A 16,922-nucleotide genomic window follows, 5' to 3' on the forward strand; every position below is an offset into this window, starting at 1 on the left:
GATCTTGGTTATTATGATCCCAAAACTGCTCTCTTGTTGTTTTCTGCTGAAATTTAGAGTCTGGCATGTGGCTCGCTTCTTTCTCTGCTTGTCATCTTTCATTTTGAGTTCTTTTGTTTTACTTTGTGGATCTTTAATCCTTGCACAAATGAATAAGTTGTTTCTTTTCTTCAGTGAAATCTTGATGGCTGCTAAACATTGTTTTGGTTGACAGGTTGAGGTTTAGCAGCTTAGCTGTGTGTGTGTGTGTGTGTGTGTGTGTGTGTGTGTGTGTGTATTCTTGTGATTTTGTTCAATCAATGTGGCATCTTCACAAATATATTGTAAAGATGAGAGAAATCTAGAAATGGCATCTTCACAAATATATTGTAAAGATGAGAGAAATCTAGAAAAAAATCCATCCATGTTAAAATGTGTCTTCTTCAATAGACAAACATTTTATGTTATGTCTGTTTGCAGAGGCTAAAGAAGGTCCTGCTCTAAGTGCCAGAGAAGACACACACACACACACACATACTGGCATACACACAACTTACAACAGCTGTCATAACAACAGGAAATTGTACCAACTGCTTTTCTTGACAACAAGACTTTGCTTGTAGAAGAGGAGAGGAGCCAACTGATTCCTCAACAAGTGTAAGGAGGAGGAGGAGCAGCACAAATGTCCTGTTCAGGGTGTGACCTGTAAACCCACAAACAAACACGGCCACTTTAAATGACATTTTATTGCTACTCTGGTGCCACTCACAAGACTTTATACCAAATGTGCTGTGTGCAGAGATTATTTTCTGAGTATAACTTCCTGACAGGTGAAACACGCAGGCGGAATAGTTATGAGACATTCAGGAACATACCAGTCTGGATCTTCACAGGAATCCAAGTTCACCTAAACTAACACGTAATGAGTCCTGTCGGCACATATCAACACATGATGCACTCGAGCTGTAACAACAGTAGTGGTTCCACAGTACATAAATGAAAGAAGAAATAGACCGCAGCCTGCCTCACCTGGAGAAACCACAAACACTACTATTTCCTACCATGTATTTTACCTTCCATTCATTAACACTCATTCTGTATTTTACTATAGTGCCATTCATTCATTTCAAAATCATTTTCTGAATCATCCCCAGTGTATTACACGGAAAATAAAGTCATGAGCTTGTTAAGTTTGTGTTGCCATCAATAACGGGAACAACTTTTCATCACATAATTGACGCAGGTAAATGGCAGGACTAAGCTGTCTCTTTTGTCAGTGAACTGTAGCAACATCTTAAAAGTCTAGAGGGTTAAAAAAAAAAAAAAATCAAGAAGTCAATGTGTTTCAACAGCTGTTGAAATTAGTTGAATTCTGGGATAATTTAATGATAATCATCCATCCTGTCTGCTCTTGCATGGAGCTGACACTCGTCCAGACTTTCAACATCAAAATAAATAGGCTGATGTTCGCCCAAGAACACTTGAGACCACGACTACTCAAGAACAGTCAAGACCCACATCTGAATAACATTTTTTTTTCTCCTCTGGCATCTTGTCTGTCAGAATATGTCACATCCCAGGTGACTTCCTGCTGTTTTTCAGAAAAGCCGTGCAGGAGTGATACAGATACACAAGAAAAAGAAAGTGAAAGAAGCCAAACAGAAGACAGCGTGATAAACGTGAGATCCTAAAAGTGAGAGACGGAAAGAGAAACCAGAGAGTGTCTGTCAGTGAACCTGGCTGTGATGTGGGTTGTGAAACTAAAACGTTTGCTCCCTCTCATCGACTGATACGAACCTGCACTGTATCTCTTAGAGCCGCATTGACTAATTATTTTTATTATCGATTCATCAATGAATTATCAGTATCAGGTATTGTTGTTCTTAGATTTGGTCAGAAACATACTTTTATTGAATAGAAAAGAAAATGCTGAATACTAAGTTTCGATATCAGTACCCAACATTCTCTATATATATAAAAAAGAACTGTTAAATGTGGTTATCAAACATTTGTGACAAAGACATGTAATAGAAGCAGGACATTTTACAGATAAAACAATGAACATTTAACTAAAGATGTCCAGAACAGAACATAATTAATACATCTAAACAGACACAGTACGGTAAACATGTGTTATCAATGAGAGTAATTAAGACGAGATTCACAGGCAGTATCTCATCTTTGCTCTTAAACAGAATGAGGGCACTGCTTTCTGGTTCACATCTCTTAGCAGAGCCTCTCTTACATGACTGTTGACCCATCAATCATGTTTTATTTTTTGGCAATAGCTCACGAAAAAAAAAATGGGATGACACTTGGTCTGTATTCCTCAAACTCATTACTGAAGAAGAAAAAGAAAATAGGGTGAAGACAATTTAGTAGTAGTTTAGTATGAGCCAGGGTGTCATGATATATTGATACAGACAACTGTGACATTTTCAGTAAATGACTGATATCATGTTATCAATACATACATGGTGATCCAGTTCCTCTTAAATCATTCCTGTTTCTGATTTTGAGAATTACACTTTAACACTGTAGGTTGACAATGCCTGCCAGTGTTAACAGCTGAGTGTAATAATCACACATTAAAAATTAAAAATGAATTTGGCCCAAGCATCTTTTTCTGCATTATGTTCTGTAAAACACGGGGCATCAGGTTTTAAGTACCACTTAGATTCAGCTAAGCCATCTGATTTGATAACTCAAGTGAGTGTTAACCTAATTACTTAAACTCTGCATTTTAATGTCCATTGCAGTGCAGAGCATCATCCTGGTTCAGCTTTGACCTACTGTACTTACTACTAATACATGCATGCACTTTCATCAAGCAGTGAATGGTACATTCACTTCTGTTTGATCCTTGGGGTTTAACTGGTATGTGGCCACAAAATAAGAGCCAATTTCAAACATTAATGCTGTAAATGTGAACTAAGCACAAAGCAATTGACAAAAAAAGAGAGAGAAAGACAACATAGATACAAATGTCCTCGGCATGGAGAGCTGATGTGGCATCACAACCAGCACAGAGACATTGTAGACCAGTTCCAGACAGTCTCACAGTAGCAGCTGGTGTGTGAAGAAATCGCGGAGATTCAGCCAGCTTCACATGCCGAATCTGAGGCCAATTGTGGCGACTTGCTTCCTCGATTAACATGCTTCATTTGAATTCGTTTTTTTGCATACAGTAAAGCATGTCCTACAATGTGGGTGTTTGTTAAAGATCCTAGGCTTCTTTTGCATTCTAACTTATAAATTTCCAATATCCTTTTTTTTAAAATTGAAAATAGATATAAATCATTTTAAAGATGAACTCTAGAGATTTCTAGTAACCAACAGGAGTGAGTTTAAACCTGCACTAAGGCTGCATAACAGCACAAAAACAACATTAACAGCCTCTGTTCCTCAGTCATTCAAACAAACGTGCAGACGTTCTCCTGTTCTGATCTGCAGCCATGAGATTATTCAACAGGTTACAAAAAAAATAGCGCTGCTGTGGGAAATCTAAAACCAGCCGTCAAAGGTATCTCGTGTCATGATGCAGAGCCTCTTTCTCAAATGAGTTGTAATTTGGTCCCCATGGGGGGCGGGGCCGAAAGGACGAGGAGGATTTGAGTGACAGGGACATGAGCCAATAGGATGTCTTCCTTTGTCGTAGTGGGCGGCCAATCAGAGACGCTTAACTTCTGTGACGCCGACGGAGCATCTGTTTGTGCCAGATGGGGCGCGCGAGCATCAACGTGTGGGCGCGTTATTCAGAACCGACGTTTACGTGCAAAAGCCGAACTAGCGCGCGACCCACGCGGTGTATTTCGGCGTGGTTTCCAGGACGCGGGGTAGACTCACTTGAACTCAGCCAAAACTAGCGTAGTTACGAGGGGAAACCGAGTTTACATACCATTCAAGAACCAGACCCACCTCCCTTTTTACCGTAGCATCACGTATCAGTTATTCACATGATGAAAGCGAGCCGGTTGTTTGGCTCGCGGTTGCATATGTCACTCATGTGGCGGCAGGCGCAAACAAATAGCGGAATATGAATGGACCACAGGTATTTCTCCTGACCACGAGAAGCCATAAATATCAACAGCAGAATAAATAAAATAATAAAAAAAGAGAGGGGGCCATGACAGCTCCGCTGTAACGACGTGCTAAGTCTGTATTAGCAGCTCTGCTGTTTGTTGTAGAAAGAAAGGCGCGTCGTCAGCAGCGGCAGCAGGACCCGCTAGAAAAGTTGCAAACGGTCGCAAGAAACATTGTTTCCGCCCCGAGCTTTTACAAAAGAGCGGCAGGCACGGAGCCCTCCGACACAACAAAACACCAACACTGCACCGAGGACGGGCATGAGCGACGCTCCGTCCGGTGACAGCGGGGAAACAGGAGGCTCTAATAAATGCCCTTTAATGAAGTGGCTGCTGTGGGATGCAGACACCCAATATGACAGGCGGTTTGTGCACCACCTTCGTGTCATTCTGTTGAAAAGAAAACAGGACAAGCATCTAATTACCCTGACTCCTAATGCAAGCCCTGTTCTGTTACATAACATTCAAACTGACACACAGCACCTCGGCGCAAAGTGACACCGGTTCACTCACCCGTCCTGAAGTCGCCAAAAAAAATAAGAGAGCCACACGTCTCCTTTAACCTGTCTGTCACATATGTCTGTGCAAACACAGAAGTTGTAACGGGTCGTTAAACGTTACCCGCTCCGCAGCCCGGAGAGCCAAACACCCGCCTCCCCTTCCCCTCCGTCCCCGCACATTTGAACGGCTTAAATGAAGACAGCAGCAGCAGAAGAAGAAGAGGTGAAGGCGAACAAACTCACCTCTAACGCCCGGCTGCGCTGAGGATGTGTCCAACTGTCACCCCTCCTCCAGCCGGCAGCACTACTTTATATATCCACCAGCGAGTAAAAATAGAGCGGTTCACCTTCCCGTCCTCTGCGCCTGTTTACCGGACACGGTGCGTGCCCAGAGTGAGCACCGATACAGGCTTCGGTAGCTGCCGGAGACTCCTCCGCCAGGCTCCCACGACCGGAGAAGAGGTACAGACAGTCAATATGGCTGACGAACTTACCGTACCGAGGCGTGGTGAGCTGAGTCCTGCAGATTCACCCCCACCTCCACCAACCCCTCCTCTCCTCCTTCACCCCGTGACTGGAACTCTGCAGAGCAGCCTTGCAAACCAGGGGTCCCAAACTTTATCACAGCCATACCTCAGAGGCTCCTTGAAAGCGTTCTGATAGTTCCCCACTGACACTTAACTTACTCTATGGGGCTTTCAAAGTGACTATATTGTCTATAACACTCAGGGTCAGGGTCAGGCTGATCCTTTGGTGTGAAGAGGTGACAAGAGACGAGATAGGAGAGAGATACTTTTATAATCCCTCTCAACGGGGAAATTCTTTTTTTCCACGTTTTTTTTTAATTTACATGCATTTTTTTAACTCCAAACACACATACAGTACAAGTACACATGCATTTTTTTAACTCCAAACACACATACAGTACAAGTACAAGGCTCATAGACATACACATGTGGAGAGAGATGGTGGAGTGATGGGCAGCCAGGCAGAGGAGGGGGGTCGGTGCCTTGCTCAAAGGCAACTTGGCGGTGCCCAGGAGGTGAGCTGGCACCTCTCCAGTTACCAGTCCACCTTCCATATTTTCGGTCCATGCTGGACTTGAGCCGGCCACCCCAAGCCAAGTCTTTTATGGACTGAGCTACTACCACCCCAACAGAGACAAACAACACTTTCCAAATACAGTTTTGTTTTGACAGTGAAATCTCTCACTGTGTAACTGATGCAAGTAAAATAAAAAAGTTAAACTTCCATGAAGTTCTACCTCATGTTGCTTGGGACTGGGTGTAGAGGATGTCTCTGTCTGCCTCTAATCTATACAGTCCTTCACTGATCAAAATCAATCAGCAAACAAAGATCAGCTTCACTGTGAAATTAAGCTGTGAAACAGTAACCACAAAAAATTAAATTTCTCCCAAAATGTGCCTGTTAAAAATAAGCAGTATTTATTACGGCACGCCGAAATTTTTATGATGTTTGAAGTGTGTGTGTTAGCTTTAGTTATTTCTCGATCAGCTAATGGACTGTATTGGAATTGCAAGTTATTGTGTGGGAAAATCAATGTAATGTAGAGGTGGCAAACATGATAATGTGACATCTCCATCTTATATCCATATTCTTCCTTATGGTGAGAGGTGGTTTTACAACAATGACATTACAATAAATCATATACTTAGCTAATGCATGTCTCATAATGAATTAATGCCTCGATGAATGCAGGATGCGTCATGATATGCTCTTGTTCATCACTAACAAACGGTGATTCACTATGACTTTATGTGTCACAATAGATCATTCGTTTAAAAAATGTTCATTGATTCATTAATTGATATGAGATCCAGTTACAGTAGATACTGTAACTTTGTTACAGACCTCTGCGTGAACATTCAGGTACTGTGATAAACGTGTTCCTACCAGGAGATGCATAACGGGCTCAATAACCAGGAATGTACCTCAAACAAGATATTTTCAACGTGACCTTTAAATCCAAGGAACCCTTTGTATGTTAGAGACTGGTGTAAACATTACACAGACTATCTGTCCTGCGAAGTATCCTCATGTTTTCATTTTATGAAACTTCGTCTGGCATAATCATTCTCAGAAGAAAGGCATGGCACATTAGAGTTTTGCAAAGTAATTTGCAAAGACCACAGGCTGCTTTACGACATGCCTCCCCATGTCATGAGGACAACAACAACAAGAAATGAAACCAACATGTCAAACAGAGAATTTAACTCCAGAGTGGCACTGAAACTAGAATTCCTGTGACATTTCACTGTCATAATAAATGAATTCATTGAAAGGGTATGTTCAGTATACAAATATATTTCCCACACTTGTCTCTGGAGTTTTCTGTCCGCCTCATTAGGCTATATTGCCCTTCTCCATCTCCTGAAAAAGCTCTCCATTCATTGCTGCCTGTAAATGAAGGCTTTATGAAAATAGCGGTGTTGTGAAACAGAGCCTGTGTTGGTAGTGAGGAGGAGAGATGTGTCATCTTTGAGCTGTGAGTCACTGGCATTGCAGCTTGCCTCAACCTGAAGTCATAAGGAGAAAAACACACCAGGACACCACCACCAGTAATCTGGATTATGCTGTGCACGCTCACTTAGGCTGATGTCGTTTTGGAAAATTTAAGAGTAAAAACAATCTGATAAGAATCAATTAGCAGATAGCCCCACACTACATATGTATTTCATATATATTAACAGAGGTTGTTTCACCCTCAGATATGGCTATTAAAGGTCCAGTGTGTAAGATCTATTGGCAGAAATGGAATATAATATCCATAAGTATGTTTTCAATATGTATATATGAGTATACTCACCTGAAAATAAGAAAATGAGCCCTCCATATTTACTGAGAGAGTGGTCCCCTTCCATGGAGTCCACCATGTTTCTACAGTATCCCAGAACAGACGAGCCAAACACTGCCTCTCTAGATTTTCTTACATGTTGGGAAGGAGAGGGTGAGGCGTGGTATTCAATATTCAGTTGGTTGCAATCTGCACTAAATCTTATACGCTGGACTTTTAAGGAGTTGTAAGAGTTCTTTTAATACACCAGTGCCAATATGTGATAAGCCTAATACTGTTGATATGACAGCCAGGCTCTACATTGAATATTGATGATTTTGAATGATTTTTTAATAAGCATAAAATAATTCATCTTTTATCCATCTCTCATTTTGCTCGCACAATATTCATGACAATCCTCACAACATATAACACGTTTATGTATTTCCAGATCAGAGATTGTCTAGAGTGTGTGTCAATGCTGGTTCATTGAGAATAATCTGTGGTTCACTGCCGCGTTAGATGCCAACCGCTTGATCATGAGGAGAAAGAGAAAGATGTCAGTTGAAAATGGAGGTCAGATTATAATGACAGATCTCTTGGGAGGCTGATTCAGCTCATTTCAGTTTGCATCTGGCCTATTTTGATATCACTGACATACATGTGAAACATTGAGAGGAAAATGGACAATGCTGCATGGCCAAAATATGAAACGGATTACCAAGATGATTAAATATGTGTACCCGTAAATGTCTTTCCTCTCTTTTGTTTAAACACCCACAGTATTATCGTGTTGTGACAGAGAGGATGCAGCCAAGGACAATGTGTGTGATATTGTACATTCTTCTGGCTGCTGCTTTGAGAAAAGGTCTCAGGTTCAACCTGGCAACAGCTGATGTTGATAACATTATCAGTGTCTCAGAGTTAAACATGTATACATCTCACCGTGTTCTCTGCAGGAAAATGTCAGCTCAACGCCTTACACATTTTCATATTATTCACATTCCTCCCACATTTGGTTCCTCTTCTGTTTCTCGCGTCTCCAAGGCCACGTCCTCTCACTTTCACTCCCCAGTGTGTTTTCAGTCAACAGCCTTTACAAGTAATGTAGTACATTAAATGGGATTACAGTAATCTTATGGCTACAGTCCAGTTACACAGATGGTTCCGGTAACACAAATGAAGTGAAGTCTTGTAAGCCTTTTGCAAATTTAGCTAATGATTCTGAAAGCCTTGTTGAGTTTCAGGAGATTTTGTGCCATCCAACAGCCTTGGGTCAGCAGGTCTCAGGGGGAGGTATATCTGTGTGCCATCTGTATAGAAATGAAAAGAAACATTGTGGCGTTCAGTGATAGGGCCAAGAGGGAGCATCTAAATAGAAAATGAAATCGGACCTAAATTTGAACCCTGAGGTACACCACAGGTAATGTGGGCTGAAGAGGATGAATACCGAGACGGTTCTTTCTAAAAGGTAAGAGTAAAACCAACCAAGTGCAGCGTCCTTGATGCCCACCCAGGTTTTAAGACGTTCAACTAAAATAGTGTAAACATATGATATGCAAACAAATTCCTTTCATAAGCAGTTTCAATTTTGTAACTTTGTTGTTAAGTTATTAAATGTGATAGGTTGTTGGTTGAATATTTGATTCCATCCATTTTCTTTTGAGATTTTATACAAAGCACTCTGGATTGTGTGTATAAAAGGTGCTAGACAATTTTTTTTTTTTGCTTGATTGATTGAGTTATTATAGTGTGCCTGACATTATCTTACAGTTATAGTATATAACTATAATAATGTAATTTTAAATTTTCATGGGTGCTGCTTCTTTCACAGGTTGTTTATGTTGTACAACACTGACCCCTTATGGTCACTTATGGATATGACAGCAGTTTGTTCATCTCCAGGGCAACACGAAATACAAAGGCACTATCTCATCTTTGTTGATGTGGATGAACACACCGCTTTCTGTTTCACAACAAAGCATCTCTAATCTGTCTCTTAGCCCATTAGTCATCATCACACATGAAATGGAATGACTCTCTATCTGTGTTCCTAAAAATCATTTAGGAGTACGGAAGACAAAGAAGCTCCACTAGGTCAAAGATAATAGACCTTTTTTCACAGCAGCCATTTTGACATGACAGAGTCAACACAGATGTTATCAATGATACAAAATTAGGTTCTGTTTCATGTTTTGCAACAGAGACTTTCCAGCGAGCCAACATGAACCACAGCAGCACCCTGACTCTGTTTGACCTGAATGGAACTGAACCTTCATTAGTATCACTGGTAACACTATGATATTTTGATAAACAATAAACATGACATTTACAATGAATGACTGATATTATGTTAGTAATACACATTATGATAATCCAGCACCTCTTAAATAATTTCTGTTTCTGACTTTGTGATTCACACTTTGGTGAAACATAGTATGTGGCCAGCTGAGTGTAAAATTAAAGATGAATTTGACTATTTTGACTGAATCCAATTCAAACTCCTCTTCTGCTGCGGGACACTACAAAACTATATGCTTGTATTCTTTAGGTGAAGCTGACCTGCAGACACATCATACTTATCAGATGGTACTTTCCATCTGGAGTCATGAAACCACTAGAGGGTGTAGCTTGTAGTTTATTTCAAAGTTCCAATCAGATGTGCTCCTTAACCCCAACCATCATATTTTTTAAAACATTCAATGAGATTGTTCCTTCTCCCTAGTGCAACTTTGTCCCTGATAAATGTTTGTAAAACCAAAAATGCAATCCTCATTTTTAAAAAAACACAAGGAAATTTAGGGAGAGTAGACATAAGTATGCAAAGTGAAGTAAAAAAATGACGAATGACAAAGTGTAGAGTATCTTCTGATAGTGCGCATATACTTTTTGTTGTATTACAAATTTGCCCTTTTTAGTAACTTCTAAAATGAACTCCATCAATCTATTGCTTAAATTGTTGGCAGTGTTCAATCTGACAGATCCTTCTGGAAGACCACTCACATCTGGAGTTGACAAAACAGAGCTCAGTAAAGATTTGCTCATGACTGTAGCTGTAAGTTCTTGGTATGAAATCAAATCTTTGAACTGTCCCGTTTGATTAGCAAGCAAGAAAGAAAAGGTTACTTCATGTTGACTTCTGGTTCAGGCTAATCTTCCCATGTGATGATTATTGTTGCCAGTCTACAGGTCCTTCTCTTCCTGGAGGAAATATCAAGCTGAGACCCGTATGCACTCATTCACCTCCGTCTGTGTTCACAAACGTTAGAGCTAAAGAGCAAAGTTAACATTCAGCCCAAACTCTATTTAACTCACACTGACACCAGAAATGACTTTTACGAAGGATATTTGATGAACAAAGTAGCATCGTGAAGCATGAAGGTTCACCCACCAGTCACACATGATGACATCAGGATGACACTGTTGTTCATATCAGTCCCTGTGATCCATGCGACTCATGGACAAATTGACCTTTTGGTTATAGCAGAGCAGATTTAACTGAGGAGCATTCGGTATGTATTGTAGAACAAGGTTACAATTCAGAATCTACTTATAGACAGCAGTGCTGAACTGATTAGTTTATTAATCAATCAGTCAATTGAAAGAAAATTATTTGTTTTTAAATTGCTTTGTTAGATCCCACCTGCTGACAGGTGCCGTGAGATAGGATGCCACTATTTTATCTGCTACTACATGTTATTTACTCATATTTGATGCATTTATCAATATCTATAATACAATAATATTTTTATAATAGCATTTGTGTTCATTTAATATTTACATTTAGTCATTTAGCTGGCATGTTTATCCAAAGCGACTTACAAAAAAGAGAAACAATCAAGGCAGAATTCTGTATGCCTCAAATATCATAACTCAACAACAACAACATTATGGGTGAACATTACTGTGGGGTGACACTTTTGATTCTCAGTCCACCCCATAAAATGATGTATCAGAGGGAAACTCGGGTCTAAAAACTGGATTTGTTTCCATTGTGGCCACATGAGAGCAGCAAACCACCACGGGGTGTTTTATACACCACTGCTGGATCCTTTGTCGTCTTAACTATTAAACAAAGTGCGGAAAAGATTAATCTTGTTTAACCATGTTTGCACGTCGCATTCTTTGTCTATTGATTCCATGAAGTTTTAAGCAAACAGAGGGTTCTCTTGTTTGATAGGAGAGTCAATACAGCACTCTGTTCACATTCTGTCCTCAATATGAGGTACTTCACAGTACAGTACAGCTCACAAAAGCCAATGTGTTTGCATATGGAGGTGGTCTGACATTGAATGTTGGTGACTGAATGCTCTATGACCACAATTGCACTTGTGGCATTCATACAAACTAAGACACTGTGAATGATTTATAGTACAGCTGTAAACTTGTTCTAACCTCAGAACACCTTTTACATATTGTATGGTTTTCACGATATCTCCTTTGTTCAACAGTGCAGTACAACAGCCACAGGACCTGCTGTTGCAGTTTAGTTTTCTGTTGGTGGCACTCTTGTCTTTCTCCCTTTAGCTTTTCATGCTATTTTGTCTGTTTATACAAAATGAAGAAATCACTCCTTGTTTTGCACAAAAAAGCGGAAGTGTTGTTCCTCTGTGCCACAGACCTCTGTTGTTAAATGAGCCATCTCGTAATAAGCACACTGTAATTTGTTGGTGAACAGCAGACTTCAGTCAAATCAATGAACCACACAACATGTACATTACTGAAGCCAGTCAGGAGAAGAAAACTGTCAGGAGAAAACAATTTTACCGTCACTGAAAGCCTTCAGTGTCGTTCTTTGCTCTGCCACCAGTGAAGAAATACTCTCCAGTTCTGATATAACTGATGCTATAACAGCATCTATACTAATGTCCTTAGCAGATGCTATAACTGTTGTTGAGAAAACAGGCACTTAAGCAATGCCGACATCTCATGCCTTATGCCATATAGCCACCAATAGTTCCCTCACAGGGCGCTGAAGTGTAGTCCGGAGGATTCTTGGGTGTTGGAAATACAGTGGATTAATCCACTGCTGAATATTACATTATTCAGCACGCACCTGTTTACCAAAATTACTTGAATATTGATATCTGAAAAATTCATGAAGATGCATGTCATCGTTAGGAACAAATAGTTTGGGGTTGCCTTACATATGAAAATGTATTGACGTTGGTGCTTGTAAGATCAACTTTATCGCCATTGCACAAAGTACGAGTACTGACACAATGAAAGTCAGTTTAGCATCTAATGAGAAGCGGTTAGATTATTTTTGATTTTCTCTAATGATTATTTTATTCACACTTTTTTTGCAGACACACAATTTAATAGAGTAAATAAATATCTTCCATGCATTTTTGGCTTTATGCACACAGCACCCAGATGAACGTTCAGTTCATGTAAAGAGGCTCGCATGACCACCTGTCTTCTTAGTGCATTACAACATGCAACATTATTAACACAGTAAAATGAATACAGTAAGTTATACGAAGCATGTGCAGCATGTACAGTACAATTGTAGGTGTAAGTGTAATTATAGAGTGCGGCTGTGAAGATATGAGGATATGAAGACACAATGTCAGATATGTGGAGTATACACAGTAGCATATGAATAAGCTATAGATAAATAGAGTATGACAGTATAAATATGTAAGGGAAAGAAAGACTTTTCTGCTTTTCGTTAGCCAGCGGCAGCCCATTTAACAAAGTTATTATGTGTATCCGTCACCTTGCTACCTCATACCTTCAGTTCTGGACTTTATAATATTGCTGTTGGAGGGACATTACTGCTGCCCACCACCTCACAGAAAACAGGCAAAGAAAGTAAACCAGTTTTTATTCATTTGCCTCAACAAGATATTTTTAAGAGATACAGGTTTATCCTTCGCTCCGTATATCATCTGGACTCAGTTTGTCTTGTAAATGTCAGTTACTTACTAGCTCTGGCAATCAGACCAAAACAGACTTGGATAGTCAACACACAGTTTGGCTCTGCATGCATGGTGACGTGATGTTTTCAGCAGTGTAGAGCAGAGACAGGGCAACAAGCCACCAGTGCTCCTGAATGCCAAATGAAATATTATTCAGGTGGAATAATGCGCTGCAGGCTGTAAAAAAAATGTAACTCAATCAAATAATGGACCTAATTTTGATAAGAATAGTATTTATAATTCTTGTTATTGTTATGACTGTAGCGAAGCCTATTTTGATGTAAAACAGGGACAGAAATCAAAGTGGCCTGGTGTTCCCTGTGTGGTTCAGTTGCCGGCATGTTGAAAGGACATTGTTTCTCCACATGAGGTATTGTAGGATTTAATCGTTACAGTTTTACTCACATGCAGCACCATCAGTCTCAGTGACATGTGGCACGTGTCGCCTCCAGCCAAGGACCCTCAGTGTTTCCATGGCTTTATATGGTGGAATCACAACATCAAAGAGGGCCAGGAACAGAGAGGTGAGGGGAAGATGGAAGGGCCGCACGAGGGAAGGAAGACAAAATGCAAGATGAGGATGAAATGGAAAGTGACAAGAAGCAGAGCAAGAAATGCAGTAATTCAACATACTGTGGCTTTTTGAGACATGTATCCAAGAGATATTAATAGCTGAGATCTAAAATTGCAAAAACACACGTAGTAAGCTGATCAAACTCAGTCTGTTTGTTACGTGTTATGATGTGATGTTTGGGTAATAAATGTATTGTTCTTTAATTTTCTCAGCCCGTTTGTCTAACCCAACCTGTCTGACTGCTCGTAAATCCTGCTACATTTGACTTCTTTTCAGCCACGTTCTGATAATATTATGAAAAGAAAAACTACAAAACCAAGACCCAAGTTGTGATAACTTACCCTTGCTTACCAGTGTCATTAGTTTTAGAGACTGAGGGACACAAACAGTGACTAGTTCAAATTTGCAGAGTATATAATAGTAAGTTCTAAAGACACATTTCAGCTGCTGGTATATTCACTTTCAGAATATCAGTATTGGCCTTCAAAAACATTCACTATTTATGTTACCAAGGTCATGTGCTCGTCATGTCCTCACAAACCACTCTGCCTCACTGTCCTGCTGCAGCTCTGACCTATTTTGGTATTGGGATGATTCTTTCCTGGGAATCTTCAGGCAGAGCAAGACCGAGAGAGAGAGAGAGAGAGAGAGAGAGAGAGGACCTTGTTCAACTCTAAAGTCAAAGTCAGCACTTTGTTTGAACCTACTTGCCCTATTACAGTGTGTGTTTGTCCTCTTACTCATTAGATCTATCATACTTTGATGCAGGTCAGTACATACAAGTATAATTTTGACTGAGTAGATTTAATGTCTCGTATGTTTTAGGTCCTTGGCTTAAATTCTGATTAGATCTTGATACTGAAAATGTTTGGTTAACTCATGCTTTCAAGGGATACTCATGCTCACAGCATAAGGATGTAAACAATGTTTTTGTACACAGGTTATAATATTTCCCTCTGGTAAACATAGAAGATACTGAGCTCAGACTGCCAGTAAACTCCATTAGAAATATGACTGCAGACATAAACACTATTTTTGTTTACAGTTGTTTAAAAAAATGGTATCATTGTGTAAATATTTGTTAAGTGTGGTCGGATATCTGTCATGTTTGCTTCATATTTTCCTAAGCCACTCATACACAGATGCACACGATAATTAGACTTTCATCACAAACTGTTTGTTTTTCAGTGTCTGAAAATACCCTGTGCTCCAGACTAGAAGAAAATGTCCCACTACAGCAGTGATTCTCAAAGTGAGTGCAAAGTCCAAGGATTTTTCATATTGTTATTTATTTTATGATAACACATATTAAAGCAACATTACATAGAAATTGGTATTTTGAGATTTAGCGCAGTTAAACCCCCAGTTTCAGAGTGCAATCCCACTGTGGAAAATATGGGCAGCTGTACACGTGTTTCTGTTATGATTATATTATTTATGATCCAAAATTGACTCTTAACAAAGTTGTCGACTTGCTAAACATCAGTCAAGGTCAACAACACAATAGATAGCAGCCTGCTAATGTTGCTTACTAGTCCAACAGCAAAAAGCCCAGCTCAGTCTTTCAGACTTTTATTTCAGATGATATTAAGGCTTAAAGTTGCACATAATTAACAACCTGTAAGTGCCATTACAGATGGCTTATTAGAGCACCCAGCTGTTATTCGGCCCGCCTCAGGTCTGCTAATGATCCACGTCTTTGCTCATATATAGATTAGCCAGGAGGTGAGAGAAGCAGTACATCCAACATGGCGGTGGCCAGCTCCACATATTTTTGGCTTTAACAGTGCTTTAGAAACCTACTGGTGACAGCACTCAGGCTCTGTCCATTCTTTATACTGTCATTAGTCTGAATCCTCAGAATGAGCCTTCAAAATAAAAGCCCCTAGTAGGGGTCAGGTGAATATTTTCTTTTTTTTTCAAAAAGTTGTAGAAACCTTACCAAAACTTCCCCAAAACTCTTCCAAACTTTTCCAACAAAATTCACGCACTGGGATCAGCTCCAATCCCCTGCAACCCTGATCAATTAGCGGTTACGGAAATTTAGTGGAAAGGTTATATAATATAATGATATTAAATGTAGAATTGCATCCAATAGTCAGTAAGCATTACATTTCCTTGCTGGAGATCAGACATGAGAGAGAATGAGAGCTTTTGCAAAATTCTCAGAAATAAACAGACCCCATGCAATGTGCTAAAGCTAATACTTTTCTCTGGGTGATCTTTTATTGCTCCACAGGCAATCCATCCATTGTTTCTTTGGCCATTCTTTTGACAAGAGGGTTCATTATTTACATGTCACTTCTACAGTTGACTTGGCATCCGTATAAATACTGCAGACCTTTGAGTTTGCATTGTCTATACTGTGTTTGCATTTTTTCCCAAAATCCCCATGATAAAAATCTAGGCTTGCTACCAAGTGTGTGAGTCTGAAACTGAAAACATAAAACTGCAACTGAAAAAAATGAAAATATGGAAGTGAAAAATGAAAGTCAAAATATTTCTCAAATTGAATCAAACTTATATATAAACTAAAAACATTTTCAGGATGAAAAACTTTTGACATGATTTGGCTCCATGGTTGATAATGTAGTTTCATTTCCATTCAGTTAAATGAAGGCAAGCTGAATGTTCACTGTGAATTTTACTTTGCCTCAAATGAAAGTTTTCCTGTGTTCTTCCACCAGAGTTCAAACCACTTTAACCGTTGACCTCATTGCCAGCCTCCTACAGGACGACCTCTTCTCAACCCTGCCAGAACTCAACGCTTTGATGCTTTTAACAAAGACAAGAGTGCCTTTTGAACTTGACAGCTCTTTCACTCTGCGTCTTCCTTTCCATCTGGTTTTCTCTCTGTTTCTTCTAGTTCTTTCCTCCTCCTCATTTTGTTTATGCTTGTCTCAAATGATCCACAATTTATATTAAAAACATTCCTCAACTCCTCTGCAACCTCCCTCCTGCAGAGAAAACATGTGCCGTTGTTAATTCAGAATACTTATATTCTGCACTAGATTTCACGGAACGCTGAATTTGTTTCCTCGAGTCAGATTTTTTTCCATTTTGTAACAC

The 16,922-nt window shown here is 39.8% G+C and overlaps 1 protein-coding gene and 1 long non-coding RNA gene across 4 annotated transcripts in view; one reads left to right on the forward strand and one right to left on the reverse strand.

Annotated features, from left to right (window-relative positions):
* LOC104928670 (radixin) overlaps nt 1–5,128 on the reverse strand; it is a 37,849-nt gene extending 32,721 nt beyond the window's left edge. The window contains exon 1 of one of the 3 annotated variants that reach the window (XM_019277074.2): nt 5,056–5,128. The gene's annotated coding sequence lies outside the window, so the exon portion shown is untranslated. The other 2 variants (XM_010743007.3, XM_019277075.2) reach the window with 2 other exon arrangements.
* Nucleotides 5,129–8,701: 3,573 nt separating this feature from the next.
* Nucleotides 8,702–16,681, forward strand: LOC113748135 (uncharacterized). Its single transcript, XR_003464152.1, has 3 exons — nt 8,702–8,826; nt 15,042–15,105; nt 16,541–16,681. It is a non-coding gene; the product is annotated as an uncharacterized LOC113748135 (long non-coding RNA).
* The last annotated feature ends 241 nt before the right edge of the window (nt 16,682–16,922 follow it).

Source organism: Larimichthys crocea, chromosome XVIII, assembly GCF_000972845.2.
Source record: "Larimichthys crocea isolate SSNF chromosome XVIII, L_crocea_2.0, whole genome shotgun sequence".
Lineage (NCBI taxonomy): Eukaryota > Metazoa > Chordata > Actinopteri > Sciaenidae > Larimichthys > Larimichthys crocea.